The sequence below is a fragment of the Triticum aestivum genome, chromosome 5D (assembly GCF_018294505.1).
Source record: "Triticum aestivum cultivar Chinese Spring chromosome 5D, IWGSC CS RefSeq v2.1, whole genome shotgun sequence".
Lineage (NCBI taxonomy): Eukaryota > Viridiplantae > Streptophyta > Magnoliopsida > Poales > Poaceae > Triticum > Triticum aestivum.
The window spans coordinates 425,951,178-425,967,837 of NC_057808.1; positions in this window are offsets into that span (position 1 = coordinate 425,951,178).

Here is a 16,660-nt window from a genome sequence, read left to right on the forward strand (position 1 = left end):
GAAAATTTGTCGAACACCTTGTTGATACATAGGAACATACAGAAAGCTTGCTTCTTGATGGATATTCGGACCCTTTACAAAATTCACAATGATCTTTGAGAATGGACTCATTGATGTTTTCTCCCCAGACCAGTGGGGGCCAAAAATGGTGTTTGCTTGGACTTGAAATTGCAAATACAAATCTGATTGTATAGAAAATTTGTCAAACACCTTGTTGACACATAGGAAAATATACAGAAATAGCAAGAAATTCTTGATGGATGTTCGGACCCTTTACAAAATTCACAATGATCCTTGAGACTCGACTCATACATGTTTTCTTCTCGGGCCAGTGGAGGCCAAAAATGGTGTTTGCTTGGACTTGAAACCACGCCATGTGTATCGGGTCATCTAATCAGTTAACCCAACAACCATGGAGCATGACTCACCTGATTCAGAATCATGTTGTTAATTGATTTGCTCATCACTGCACTTCTTCCTCATTTTTTTTTCTCTTGACAGTGATAGTACAGTTCTTTCTAGCACATTGGCATACTGCATAGTGCATACATACGAACTGACGCCAACTATCAGTTTGCTCAAACACAGGAATTTGAAGTTCTAGGTCACAACTATTAGTTAATTAGCATGAAAAAATGATGCAATTGGTGGTTGTTTCTCAAGCTTCCTACGTCTGATTTCTGTTATTTTTGAAGATATCCGACTTCTGTCCACTATTGTTTTGATAGGAAACTTTGACCCTGATGAGATGAAAATAAGATCTTTCTACAGAACCATCTTCCAAGGGGTTGTCATTTCAAGATTTTGGATGTTGAACGGCGGCTGTCACCATCTCCCCCAACCCAGCGTACAGTTCTTCATTTGGCTTGCTTGTAAAAATTGATGGTAGACTGACGAGAGGCTTGCGAGTTGAGGCGTGAAACACCATCCCTGGCGTGTACTTTGCGAGTCATCAGAGGAGACCATGACCCACCTTTTCACCTGCTGCCTCTTCTCGTGGACCCTGCTGGCCGGCTGTAAGTGGGGACTTTGGTTGAGTGGTCGCAGCGGACCTCCCAATCCATACTGAACTTGATGCGCAAGGGCACCTCCTCTATCAGCATGCTCACGATCAAGTGGATCAACCCAACATCGTTGAAAGCTTTCAAGCGATCAACCATAGCACTAAGGCAAGAAAAATCGATGCCTCGATCTTCAAATGCCTCTTTCAGCATAAGAGCATTAGTTTCCAAAAGAAGCCTCCGCATTTCCAAGTCTGAAGCCATTTGAAGGGCGGCTTTAGCCACCAACATCTCTGAAGATCAGGCAAATAGCCTGCTGCACATGCCAACACATCTCCAATTTGATCTCTGAAAACTGCACCCTCCCACCCCTCCATTCTTCTCTTTAGCCCCACAATATGGTGCCTAACTATCAATAGACATTAAATTGGCCATGTGCTTACGGTTTCACTTATTGGTGATTGCACAAGAGAGCGCCAATCATTCTAAATGCCCTGAAGTTTTGTAAGCGAGGAGCTATCCAAAACAAATGAATCAATTAGAATCAACAAACAAGGTTGCTTAGTACTTTAATCCATAAAATAAAAAGGTTTTAATGTTTTAACGACAAGGTTTTTCACAATTTTTCATGCAAAGTCGGATTTCATTTTGTATTATATTGATACATCGGGAGAAATAAATAGCCCTTGGTTATTGTTTTAAAGAAATTAGTAGCACTGCTAGGGGCACATGTGTTTGTATTGTGTTACAACTTGGAAGTTGGTTTATGTCCTTTCCTGACGACGATTTATACAACTGAACCAGCCGAAGTACAGAGATATTGATGTGTGTAATGAAGCAATATAATTAAGTCCTCTAGTGAAACCAAATAGGAGCACTAGGTTGCTAGCCTATATATATGTAGGATACTCTCATGGTCACTTGTCTAGCACTGTTAGCAGCCATGAGGCATCCAAATCCCAAAGTAGTATGACAGCCTAGGTTCGAGTCATAAGAGAAAGAGGGTTCCACTAAAGTGATCATCGTGGTGGTTCACAGTAATGAGTGGCTGGAATGGGAACGGGTGGTGTTGGGAATGGGTGTGGAACGACAGAGCCGAGTGCCTGTTCGCTAGCCGTCCGTGGCCGCCAACTCCTCAACTCTATCGCCAGCTTCACTCGAGTCAGCCGGCAGCCATCTATGCGTTTCGGCGCCACATCCTTGCTTCTCGCTCGCACGAGGGAGCCAGCCTGAAGACCATCAAATCGCACCATTCGGCTAGAAATTGTACTAGGCTGACAGTCCAAACCGGTGGGAAAGATGGCTGGGCTATAGCGCCTAGTCGGTTGCATATGTTTTAGCATTTTCTTCAGCCCAGGCTGCTGGTTCGATGTTCAACTTTTGTCCCTGTAGAGATTTTGCTGGTTACAACGGCTATACAGAGAGCATTATTAAGGGAAATTTTCATGTTTTGAACTAAAGCCACGAGTCCACGACACTTTTTTTTGGATCGGAGGGAGTAGTATATCTATATCAATATAAAAAGACCCAGTGGGGTAGATCCAACAAATCCCGGTCATCCGTTCGCGTTAATCCAACCGTCCTTGTTGTCCTGATGATGAGCGACTAAACATGTTTAGCGCTAAACAATCATCTCTCCACCCTGATCCCCTTCCCCACAATACCCTTCGTACAAACGAAACTAAACATGTTTAGCGTTAAACAATCATCTCTCCACTCTGACCTCCTTCCTTCCATACCCTTTCGTACAAAGGAAACTGACACAAGGAAATCGCCGCAAGTCACATCACGCCGAGCCGCCGCACCTTCACCACACCACCCCCAGCGCCACAACCCACCACACCTCAAGGCCTTCAGCGACGCCGCGCCCTAAGCGTCGACTGCCGCGCCTTCAAGGACGCCGCTCCTCACATCGCCATGCCGTCCCCAACCATCGCCTCGCCTGGCCATGGCCCTCGGCCTTCGGGATGCCTCCTAAACCGCCTGACTGGCCGCCGAGGATGCCCCCTAAACCGCCTACCTGGCCGGACGTCAGGGACACCGCCTGCCCGGCCGTGCAGGCCGCCGCGGACTAAGCCACCTGGGGCCCGGCCATGCCGGCCGTCGGGAACGACGGCAACAAGGTCGCGAAGAAGATCAGGCCGAACGACAAGCACTAGGTGGCCACCGATTAGGAGAGATGGCGGCCGCCATAGCGGACTGCAGCGAGGATGGCCGGCGGTCGCTCCTGACGTTCAAGATTAAGGGCGTCGTCCCCTACAAGTGCGTTATATCTTCCCGCTTAGCATTTCGTGTGATTTATTTGTCAAAATTTTAATAAACCACATTCTAATTTTATACATGTCACTTCCGCACGAGACAATCCCCTAATCGGTCAAACGCCTATAATGCAATTGATTGATAAACGATTTACTTGTGGTAGCTTAGTTGGTAATCGGTCATGCCATAGTAAGTTGGTAGGGCATGCAGTCGCACTCTGAAGTGGCAATGTCCTGTTGCATATGAAAGTGTACTTTTCCATGTGAGAAATAGAATATTATCACCTCACAGCTTATGTTTTGAAACCCACGATATGAAGGGATTGGTTTGGTTTGATTACAATGAATGAATGAAGTAGAATAAACAAAAACACATCTTAAGATTACACGTGTGTTGCACGTGCGCATTTACTAGTATTAAAAGTAGCTGACGAGGTCACCAAAAAAAATGAAATAAGTAATATATTCCACAGCAATAGGAAACATCCCACGTTCCTCTCTCTGCCCAAAAATGCTAGAGTACGTGGTCATATAGGCTTCTACAGACTCCTCCTTAACAAACTAAACATCCCCCTTCCCTGAATTTCAGGTGGGTGAGGCCCCTCCCTCCTCTTTGTCCAATCATAGTTTCCCAGCTCAAATACACCTTGTAGAACCCTGTAAATGTTCGTCGCTGTAGCATTACTGCTCTCTCCCCTATCTGGATCCCGTTCTATCTCTCCCCAGTCTCTTTTCTCGCTTTCTACTTTCACTTGTAGACTCGCCGCCGTCGGAATTCATGATCGCCCCTTAGGTGTCGGGTCGGGTCTCCATCTCTTCATATTTTTGGTACTTAGATTATTCAGGTGTGTTTGGCCCTAAGATATGGTCTCCGTCTGTCAATAAACATTTTAGAATACTTAGGACATGCTAAAGTTGAGCCTGTGCTTACAGTTGCACTGGTTGGTGCTTGCACGAGAGTGCCCATCTATTAGATTCAGTAAGGAATGTTGCTTAGTACTTCAACCCCTAGAATAAAATTGTGTATGTCCAATTTTGATTGTGTGTGTTCTGATACCTCTACAAGTTTTTTGACAATTTTTTATGTACAATCAGATTTGCATTTGCATTATATTGATATACATTGGTAACAAATAGCCCTTTGTCTTAATTGTTTTTTTTCTAGCGCCACTAGAGGCGGGTGCGACTGCATTGTGTTGGAGGCTGGACTGCGTCCTTTTCTGACAACTTTCAATTTATACTGAACCATCCAAAGTACAGAAATAGTGATGTGTGCAATAAAGTACTAATATATTTGAGTTCGATCTCTAGTAAAACTAGACATGAGCGCTAAGTTGTCTAGCCTATATATAAGTAGGATACTCTCCTGGAGTCCTGGTCACCTATCCAACACTACTAACAGGCATGAGCCACCCAAATTCCGAGCAACATGACAACCTAGGTTTTAGTAACAAGAGGAAGAGGGTAAGTGTTCAATTGAAGTGATCACCATGGTGGTTAACGGTTATCTTGGTACTAGCATCACAAAAAGGAGTATCTATATATAATGGGAATGGGTGGTGTCAGGAATATGTGTGAAACCCTGGTGTGTTTTCAACCAGGAGTGAGTAATTCATGGCACCCATCGGTCACCTCCCCTCGGGTGACGCCAGGGGACCCCCCCCAACCCTAGCCGCCAGACACTACTGCAGGATTGATCTCTTGTAACACGCTGATGTGCTACTATAGCTTAGATATTATGTTACTGAAGCGCGCATTAACACACTTTTGTATGTGTTCCTGTAGGCTATGTTACTAGGTGGTGTCTATTGTAGCACATAAGAATTGTTCCTATATGTATTTAAAGGTGTTACTGTTGTACTGTTGCAACACAAGCCATATGTGTTACCGAAGGCCGCGGTAACACTCTTTTAGAACTATAGGCACACACTTTGTAACATGTTTTTCCTGGTGTAGCAACATTGTTAGTAACACGTTCTACCAAAATTGCAACACAATTATTAACGATTCTGATTAATTACAATAGGCCTTTGTAACACGTTTTGATATTTCAGCAACACGTTTTCTTTAGTGTAGCAACGCTACAGTAACATAGTTTTTATATATCACTAAAAAAAAGACACATCCGTGACATTTTGGGCCGAACGAAATTTTTTCCTATCATACTTATGACACTTCTATGACAAAAATTGTGACAAAACCCAGTTTCATCATAGATGTGGTGGGCTCCTACTTCTATGACAAAAAATCCTGACAGAAAATGGGCTTTTCGTCCTGGGCGGGCCGGAGACACAGCTGCATAACATTCTTTGGGCCGTACATGACGGAAAAAACCGTGGTAGAAGCGAGGGCATGGAAAATATCGGGGTGTTCCCGGTTACGGTGGGTGGTCGGGGCCGAGCGATGCGCGTTTCTCTTGTACACGCACGCGCGTGTGTGCGAGGCGTTGGGCTCTAACTGAACCCGAGCGAGGCGTTCGCCTACTGAACCAGATCGATTGCACTGCAGGCTAGGCGTTACTGAACCCAAGCGATCGATCGATGGCTGTTAACTAAATCCGATCGAGCGATTCCTTCGCTATTGCTGCTAACTGAAGCCGATCGATGCTGCCTCTGGATGAACAGTGAGCATTGCTGGGGGGGTTTGGATGAATAGTTCCCGGTGGGGGTGGATGAACAGGACCATGTGGTGTTGCCTCTGGATGAACAGGACCCCGATCGATCGAGCCGGTTGGGGCTGGATGAACAGGACCCCGTTGAGGGCTGGATGAACAGTAGACGGTGGAGGGCTGGATGAACAGTAGCCCGTGGAGGGGTGGTTGAACATGAGCCTGTGGAGAGGGCTGGTTGAACAGTAGCCATTGGAGTAGCGCGCGGTGGAGGCTGGATGAACAGGAGCCCGTGGATGAACAGTCGCAGGTGGAGGCTCGAGGAGGTCGACAATGGATGAACAGTAGCCCGTGGAGGCTGGAGGGGGTCGACGGTGGAGATGAACAGTATCCTGTGGAGTCCCGTTTTGCGGTACGCCACACCCCTCCCGATGAACAGGACCCCCGTTTCGACCGTAGCGCTCCAACACAAGTCTGTTTCCTCCGTTTTGCGGTACGCCACACCCCTCCCGATCAACAGGACCCCGTTTTGACCGTAGGAGGTCTGTTTCCTCCGTTTTGCGGTACGCCAGACCCCTCCCGATGAACAGGATCCCGTTTCGACCGTGGCCAGTCGAACACAAGGCCGTTTCCTCCGTTCTGCGGTATGCCAGGCCTCGTTTCCATCGGCTGTTCCGTCCAAGCCGGTTGGCTCCCATGCGTTCCGTTGCCTCCCGATGAACACGACGCATTCCATTGCCTCCCCATGAACACGACGATGACGCAGTTTCTCCGTTGCGACCCAGCCATGTACACGAGCCCTGGCCGTACGTATGCGCGAGTAGGCATTCGAGACCCCGCCCGTATGTACGTACGTGGCCGTATTTTCTTTCTTGCACCCTGGCCGCTGTACGTAGGTGTACATGCTACGTGCGCGCCTCTACTACGACACGTGCGCGCCTCTACATCGACCAGTATGTACGTACACGTTCGCGACTAGAATGACAACGCTACGTACGCTTCGATCAGGTGGGTCCCGACTGTCAGGCACTTCCTTGCGTGCGAAGATATAGCTGGTGGGTCCCAGCAGTCAGGGGGGTGAATCGTTTTTTTTGCCCGGGCGCACTTCCTTGCATGCGAAGATGTAGCTTGTGGGTCCCAACAGTCAGGGGGGAAACGTTTTTTCGCGAAATACGGTGGCCCGTTCGGTGGGTCCCTGCTGTCAGGTGCAGGAATAATTATTTTGCGCGTGATAAGGAGGCACTTCCTTGCGACATAAGGATTTCCCATCAACTATGCTAGTTGGGGTTTCAGCACGAGCGCATAAGGATCGAAGATGATGCAAGTAGAACACTTTAAGTGGATCCATATCAATAGATTTTTAGCAAGCAAAGATGCAAGCACATAGAAGGCACATGGCAACACAAGCAAATGAAAAAGACGAATGGAAGAGGGGCGAATAAAACGGCAAGGGTGAAGTGGGGGAGAGGAAAACGAGAGGCAAATGGCAAATAATGTAATGCGAGGGATAAGAGTTTGTGATGGATACTTGGTATGTCTTGACTTGTGCGTAGACTCCCCGGCAACGGCGCCATAAATGGCTCGTTGACGGGAAATCCAATCTTGACTTGACTTGGTGCACACCTCCCCGGCAACGGCGCCAGAAATCCTTCTTGCTAGCTCTTGAGCATGCGTTGGTTTTTCCCTTGAAGAGGAAAGGTGATGCAGCAAAGTAGCGTAAGTATTTCCCTCAGTTTTTGAGAACCAAGGTATCAATCCAGTAGGAGGCCACACGCAAGTCCCTCGTACCTACACAAACAAATAAGAACCTTGCAACCAACGCGATAAAGGGGTTGTCAATCCCTTCACGGCCACTTGCAAAAGTGAGATCTGATAGAGATGATAATATTTTTGGTATTTTTATGATAAAGACTAAAAGTAAAGATTGCAAAGTAAAAATAGATTGGAAACTTATATGATGGAAAATAGACCCGGGGGCCATAGGTTTCACTAGTGGATTCTCTCAAGATAGCATAAGTATTACGGTGGGTGAACAAATTACTGTCGAGCAATTGATAGAAAAAGTGCATAATTATGAGAATATCTAGGCATGATCATGTATATAGGCATCACGTCCGTAACAAGTAGACCGACTCCTGCCTGCATCTACTACTATTACTCCACACATCGACCGCTATCCAGCATGCATCTAGAGTATTAAGTTCATAAGAACAGAGTAGGTAAGATGACATGATGTAGAGGGATAAACTCAAGCAATATGATATAAACCCCATCTTTTTATCCTCGATGGCAACAATACATACGTGTCGTTTCCCCTACTGCCACTGGGATCGAGCACCGCATGATTGAACCCAAAGCTAAGCACTTCTCCCATTGCAAGAAAGATCAATCTAGTAGGCCAAACCAAACTGATAATTCGAAGAGACTTGCAAAGATAACCAATCATACATAAAAGAATTCAGAGAAGATTCAAATATTGTTCATAGATAATCTTGATCATAAACCCACAATTCATCGGATCTCGACAAACACACCGCAAAAAGAGTTACATCAAATAGATCTCCAAGAAGATCGGGAGAACTTTGTATTGAGATCCAAAGAGAGAGAATAAGCCATCTAGCTAATAACTATGGACCCGAAGGTCTGTGGTAAACTACTCACACATCATCGGAGAGGCTATGGTGTTGATGTAGAAGCCCTCCGTGATCGATTCCCCCTCCGGCAGAGCGTCGGAAAAGGCCCCAAGATGGGATCTCACGGGTACAGAAAGTTGCGGCGGTGGAATTAGGTTTTCGTGGTGCTCCTCGATGGTTTCGGGGTACGTAGGTATATATAGGAGGAAGAAGTAGGTCGGTGGAGCCACGAGGGGCCCACGAGGGTGGAGGGCGCGCCCAGGGGGGTAGGTGCGCCCCCTGCCTCGGGGCCTCCTCGTTGATTGCTTGACGTCCACTCCAAGTCCTCTGGATCACGTTTGTTCCAAAAATCACGCTCCCGATGGTTTCATTCCGTTTGGACTCCGTTTGATATTCCTTTTCTGCGAAACACTGAAATAGGCAAAAAAACAGCAATTTGCACTGAGCCTTGGGTTAATAGGTTAGTCCCAAAAATAATATAAAAGTGTATAATAAAGCCCATTAAACATCCAAAACAGAATATATAATAGCATTGGCAATAAAAAATTATAGATACGTTGGAGACGTATCATACTCTTCCGATGGAAGTCGTTTCTTGACCATGTTGACCACGCCGTGCCAAGAGCACCAGGGCGGTGGACGACGGCGAGGCCTAGGAAGGGGAAGACGCGGTAGTGGAATCCCGCGCGGAGAGGAGTACGAGGGTTCACTGGTTCGGCTGCGGTGTGAGGCTGCCGTCGCCGCAGAATAACAGGGGGTGTGGGTGAGAGGGATGGTCTGGCTAGTGGTGGGAGTAGTAGTGGGCGGTGAGGCCTCCGCGGCAGAACAGCCGGCCACGGGAGGCAGGAGCAGGCGGCACGACCGGCGCTGCTTTGGGCGGCTGGAGCAAGAAGACCAGAGGTTGAAGAAGCACTACGGCCGTTGGATGGACATCGTACGGTCACTGCAGCTAGAATCGTTTATATTGACTAAGTTGACAAAGCCCTTGGTACGCGTCAACTTACTAGGCCCACAGGTCAGCCTCCAAAACGGTGCGCCCCAGATGTCAGGGGGAGGAATCATTTTTTGGGCAGCCGAAGCTAGAATATCCAGATTGAAGAAGAAGCACGACATCCGTTGGATAGACATCCAACGGCCACTGCTCCTAGAACCGTGTGTTGACTATAATAAGTTGACAAAGCCTTGCACACGCGTCAACTTATTTTTTCTTTAGGGGACGCGTCAACTTAGTAGGCCCTCAAGTGTGTGGCAGAGAACTATAGTCCATTTGCGATTTGTAAGAATGTACAACCCATTTCTGAATTCTAATGGAATTTACTACAGCCCATTTACAGTTTGTTAAAAGTACAACCCATTTTCTAGCTAGGACAACGATTAATAATTTCAACCAACCGTTCAAGACATAATTCAATAAAATTTTCCACATTTTGATGGGATCCGAAATATTTTTGTCCCGAAATTTCTAGTGAGATTAAATATAAATTTGTATTACGTAAAAATCTAACGAAACATTGCGCGCACAACAATTAAAACTTAAGATTTTCAAAATCCATAAATAATATTTTATAAACTAATTTCGTGTTTATTGCATTTTTTTATAGTTACTGCCCAGTTTTTATAATTACATCCCATTTATTATTTTTAAAGCCCATTTTCCTGTTAAGCCTAATGCATCCCTCCTAGGAAAGATTTGCAGCCCATCGGGGCGGAGAATAACAAGTTGTCCTTGCCTTGGTATTCCTAAAAAAAAGTATAGCTGGGCTAGCCATTTTCATCTTGAAAAAAATTAATATCTGGGCTGGATATCTGTCCTGGGCTAGACGGGCCACAGCCCGCCCAGTTAATACCCTGCTCTCCTCTGAACCATAACGAAAACATCGCCAAGAAAAACTCTGCAGTGCTCACGCCTCAAAAACACAAATACTGCTCGAGCTGCTTGGTCCCAGCTATAGGCCGCACCTTGTGCAATTCTCTCGTTTATTCCGACACTTTAAGAAAGAAAATAATTCTGAATGGAATGATTTTGAGTATAAATTTCTTGATAAAAAACCTTCGCCCAATTTTGAATTGTCAAGACAAGAGCTTTATGTAAGAGTAGAAGCCCCAAAAGGTGAATTAGGGATTTATCTAGTAGGAGATGATAGCCTTTTCCCCTGGAGATGGAAAATCCGTCCACCCGGGTTTATTAATTTGCAATTTCTTCCTCAGCTAGTTAAAAAAATGAAATTGGCTGATATCATGACGATATTAGGTAGTATAGATATCATTATGGGGGAAGTTGATCATCGAAATGATAATAGATAGGGTAGAGGTAGAAACTATCAATTCTTTTTCGAAATTGGAATTATTAAAAGAAGTCTATGGACTGATATCAATTCTACCCATTTTGGCCCTCCTTTTGGGAATAACAATAGAGGTACTCATAATTGTGTGGTTAGAAAGAGAAATATCTGCGTCGGTACAACAACGTATTGGTCCTGAATATGCTGGCCCCCTGGGCCTGCTTCAAGCTATAGCAGATGGGACTAAGCTACTTTTTAAAGAAGATATTCTGCCAATCCTTATAATTATCATGATTTATGCCTAAATTATAATACAAATCGATGATAAAAATGCATTTATCTGTGATATGGAGTGAGGGTTTGCCTATTCAATGATTCTCTTACTTCTATGTGAACCGCTATTTATTTTAGTTCTGCTACGTGCTTGTAGTTTTACAAAATATTTTGTTAAGTAAGTTACAATCTTGGTAATATTTGGAGTGTGACAGTATAAGACATATGGTCCGTGAACCCCTATGCAAAATTTTAGATATCCACATTTCACCAATTTTCAAATATTTTTCTACCAGAAATAAATAAAAAATATTGGTGACACTTAAACTTTGTGTTATCTTTGTTCATCATCATCAATTCGCTAGTAGTGGTAATGCATTTTTATAATTTGCATCACCATGTCTATAGATGCTTTTGCACATGATTCACTTATATCCATAAAAAAATACTAAAACATTGATGTCTTCCACACTCTCATCAGTGTTCTTTCTGAACATGCCAATTTTGTTTTGCATTAAGCCTTATGGCTGAAGCATCCATAAAATTTGCACGGTTGTATTTGGTGAGTAATCGCTATCACTTTTTCCCTAAAAAAAAGAGTAATTGCTATCGCTTTGAAAGTGCATATCACTGATTATGCAAGAAATATGTAAGTTATTCTTTTCTGGTGGATTCAGACGACGAAGTTTCTTCTAGTGCCCGCAGAAAGGATAGTTATTTTTATCTATACTTCACAACATCACATGTTTTCAGTGTATAAGATGCAGACGTACACTGGATATGCATGGGAGTTGGCCAAACTGTAGCATACTTTGGACATACATGTTTAAAAATAGCATAGCAAATTGAATAAGCACATCAATTTGTTCAGTCAGGTCAGCTAGTGGCCCTGCACTGCTGCAGAAGAATAGTCACAGGTCGTGTCCATTTTAAGGATGTGCCCGTGTTGTGCTTGTATGCACCGTGCAGCTCAGTCTTGCGGAAGAGCCTATTACATATGCTCTCATATACTATCTCAAATTAGTATGTGGACTAATTGTCGTGCTTCTTCAGGCAAAGCTTTCAGGATCGTTAGTTTTTGTTTCTTTAATCCTTCTTCCTTTCTACGCAGGTCTCTTAGGAGTGCGGCATTTCGGTGTTCAGGCTCATCTATGCCCGTCTAGAAAAAAAATCACAAAAAGTTCAAAAAAATTCAAGAAATCCGGTCTCGAGTGCGGCGTTTTGGTGCCCAGGTTCATCTGTGCCCGTTCAGAAAAAAAATCACAAACAATTCAGAAAAATTCAAAACATTCCAATCTTTACTTTCATGGTAGAAAATTTATCACGTGAGGTCCGCTCCAAATTTTAGAGCATTTGGAGTTCTGGCAAAAAAGAAAAATCGGGTCAAAACAGTGCATGAACAGTAAACATTTTTACATGCCCCAAATTTGTCTTTTTTTCCTAGAGCTGCTCAGATGTCCAAATAATTTGAAAATTGAAGCGAACCTCACGCATCAAATTATCTAGCACACAAAATAAATGATGTTTTTTGAATTTTTCTAGTATTTGTTTTGATTTTTTTCGTCAGAGCGGGTGTAGCTAAGCCTGGGCTCAGAAGTGGATTACCGGTCTCTTAGTTCTTTTTCTTCTCATGTTGGCTTCTGAAATCCTTTTAAAGGCAGAGTCCATGGTTTTCAATTATTAAAAAAAGCATAGTCCGAGTGCCTCGTCTCCTTATGATTCCTTTTCTCAACTGATGCTTCCTTTTTCTTTAAAGTTGAACCAGTCCTTCCTTTTATGATTTTGTATGTGCACAGACATGTAGACGTGACAGTTCAATATCCTGACGTGGACGCTGTATTTATTTTTTTGCACGTATATTTTATATGCTTTAATGTGGTCCTTCTCATGACAAATATTTTAAATAAAAAAATGATTACTTTATTCTGTCAACCATTGTAATTAGAACACACATCATAATTCATTTTAAAACCTTGCAAAAATATAAATATATTTTTTGCACTTAGATGTTCATGTATTTTAGGTATAAGCTGTCCATTCTTGATTTAGTGCCGCTAACATCCTATTATAGGCATACTTTATTATAGTATATTAGACAAAAGTATATTGCTAATCTGTTTGTCCCACACTAATGGTATGTACGTACACATGGCTAAAGAAAGGATGGGATCATGTATACGTACATAATAACCATGCAAAAAAGTACATAATAAACTTCTCTTCATGTTTCTATTTGGATAGAGAAAAAAATTCTCATGGTTAGAGAACGTTTGTTATGCCAACTGAAGTGGTAATGAAGTAGTCCAGAGATTTTCTGTTAACCCAGAAAAAAGAGCCTAGATTAATTAATTTGCTAAAAGTATATCCCAATGTTTATTTTGCTAAATCATAGATGACGTTATCAGTAGTATTGTAATTGGACTCTTCTTTATTGAGGCGCTCAGATTCCCGTATATGTCAGCCGTGCTTTTTTTTAACTCTTTGGCAACCGAGTCCTTTCTCGCCGGAGATGTACTTTTCCCATGGTAATGTACGTTCAGGTCTGATTGATTTGGATAGGCTATTCTTAATACAAAAACATGTGACCTCGAGGAAAGACGTGTCCAACTATATTTACGTGACATGCCTATTTGTTCGTATATAACTATATTTGTATGTAACGCTATTTCTTTTAAATCTTAACCGTCAATGTAAAAAATCGACGATCAAGATAATTTAATATATGTGGACGAATGTGATGGCTTGTTTTACTCTTGTTTTAAGTATATAATAGAAGACAACAACACAATAGTTTCAATTCAACATTTATTTAAAACAGTACCAATACAAGTAGCACAACATCTCAAAACACACTGCACGATCATGTGGATGAAGGCAAGTACCAACCTGTCATGACGCACGCAAGATCACGTACAAATCTGCCAACACGAATAGGAAATCCAATCTCGTTTTATGCAGTTGCACTGAAAACAAGTAAAGTCGCCGGTGTGACATTTAAGTTTGCTATAGCAACAAGTTGAATAGATATCTCTGATTTAACAGAGGCAAAAAAGGAAACAATTACTGCCAATAAAGGAGGATGAAACATGCGGCCACAAAAAGAAGCATATACCTTATCTTGATGGAAAACAAAGTATAGGACAGTAGCATTTCTAAAACGGTTACATTGATTCATATTAACAGAGAAATTCTCTTAAAATAGTTCAGTAGTTAATTTTGAGAGTGACATTGCTTAATTTTACCATTAGCATTAGATTAAGAAAAAGCATAAACAGTTCCAGAGGCGAGTGGGCGCAACAGCACCATGTGCTTCCATCTACTTATAAAGGGGGTGATTTAGAGTTTGTTGTAACAAAGCAACAAGCATCATGTCTGGGTTGATACCATTTTTGTTCACTACTTAATGGGAAAAGAGAGCAATACAATAGTTTCAATTCAACATTTATTTAAAACAGTACCTATACAAGTAGCACAACATCTCAAAACACACTGCACGATCATGTGGATGGGACATGGGACATGCCAGCACCATGTGCGTCCACACTTATAAATGGGTGATGCAGAGTATGTAGCCAAGCAGCATATCTGCGTTGGTCCCATATTTGTTCTCTATGGAACTTTTTCCTATGTGAGGGCAGCAAATCTAGTCCTGCACAAACTACCCGACCCCCCAGTTTCTTTCCCTTTTCAACAAAGAGTTCGGTTCCTTACAGATGTGTGTATTGGGTTACCCCCTTTTTCCCTTTTCGACCAACAAAGCGGCTGGATAGCTAGTCTATACTACTTTCCTCCCCTCATTTCCTCATTAAACTACGTCCTAGATTCATGCTCCACCCCACCGCACCCTTCTTTCCTCTTTGAACCAAGACCTTGATTCGACTACAGAATCGAAAAAGATCCGCATGCAGCTAGACCAATGACGGTTTCAAAGAAACTTATACCTTAGGGTCGTCGGGATATGGCAAGGCGTGCGGCGGGAGGTCGGGTCTGCGCACACTACGTACGACAGCGAGGAAGAAGGGGTCGGTGGCCCTCCCGCACAGGCGCTGGGTGAAAGAGAAAAGCGCAGCCGGCAGTGGATTGCCTCCCTCGCCGAAGGCGATAGAGTGAACACTGCACCTCCTCCCCTTCCCGGTGCGACGGGATCGGGACGCCTCCTTCGCCAGCTGTGAGGGGGGTGAGAGAGACAGAGGCCACAACGCAGTCTTGTTTAGATCTGGTGAAGAGGGTGAGAGACTGTGAATATAGCAAACACTAGCAAAGGAACGCTAAGCCTCCGACGTGTATATATATATGTAGTGCGGCGAGAGTGTGGAGAGTGCAAACCCTAGCGAACAAGCGCTGAGGCTCCAGCTTATATATATACTGTAGTACGGACTAAGCTCCGGTGCCTTAACTGCACCTGCTTTTGGCTGTATGACAGGTGGGCCAGCCACATTTTGGGCCCACCTGTCATAAACCCAAAGGCAGGTGCACTAAACTCAATGAAGCTGCGTCCGTATAGTACTCGTGTATACGACTAATATATAGTGGAGTGGTTTTCTTATTCTCTCCATAACAATCGTTTTAAATTGTGTAAGTACAGAACAATACTCTTTATTTAATGTACCAGTGAAGAAAACTACTACTCCCTCTGTTCCTAAATATTTTTCTTTCTAGAGATTTCAACAAATGACTACATACGAAGCAAAATGAGTGAATCTACACTGTAAAAAATGTCTATATACATCCGTATGTGGTAGTCCATTTCAAACCACTTGAAAGACAAAAATTTAGGAACGGAGGGAGTACTTCCGATGAACTAACGATCCACACGTCCTGGTCGCACTTCTTGTCCTTCACGTGCGGTACACTACCCTCCCTTAAGTGAACAACCACACATGCGCCAAATTATCGGAAACGTGTGAGAGTGTGTACAAATAAAGAATTTTAATTTCAATTATCGGAAAGGTTTGAGAGTATGTACAGTTTGCCCTCTCTAATAATTATGGTTTGTTGTGTTCGGCCTAAACTTGGTCAAACTTTACAAAGTTTGACTTCAGTCAAATCTAATATGCGGAGTAAATAAAAATGGAGGGCTACTACGTCCATCCGGGTTTTTAGTCCACACCATTTTTTAATCAAAGTTAATAGCTGGACAAATAAAATTACAGGGGAGCTGGAGACAAAGTTGTGAGAAGGCTTAGAAATCAATACAAAATTTATGCTCTTAGTACCAACGTCGATCCTTCTTCGAGGAAACATTTGGTTCATAGCCAATTGTGTGATAAAATTGCACCAACGTGAAAGATGACTGCGTCTCCAACGCAACAAGGTGAACTGACGAAGGATATCATCTTTGTGGGTAACAAGCAAAGAGCACTGATGGAAGACAACTTGTTTTTCATTGAAAATCGATCAGCTTCACCAGCCGACGCAACCATGAGCATCGATAGGTCATCGTGGTGATGCATCATCCATTTGGCATCAAGTTTGGGTGAAGCACCTATGAAGTTCGACAAATCCTCACTGTGGTCTGTTTCTTCTCAGTAATCAAGCTCGAGGAAGGAAGAACCACGTGTCAGAGGACAGTGAGGCGGAACAACAATGGCCATCCAATTTTGTG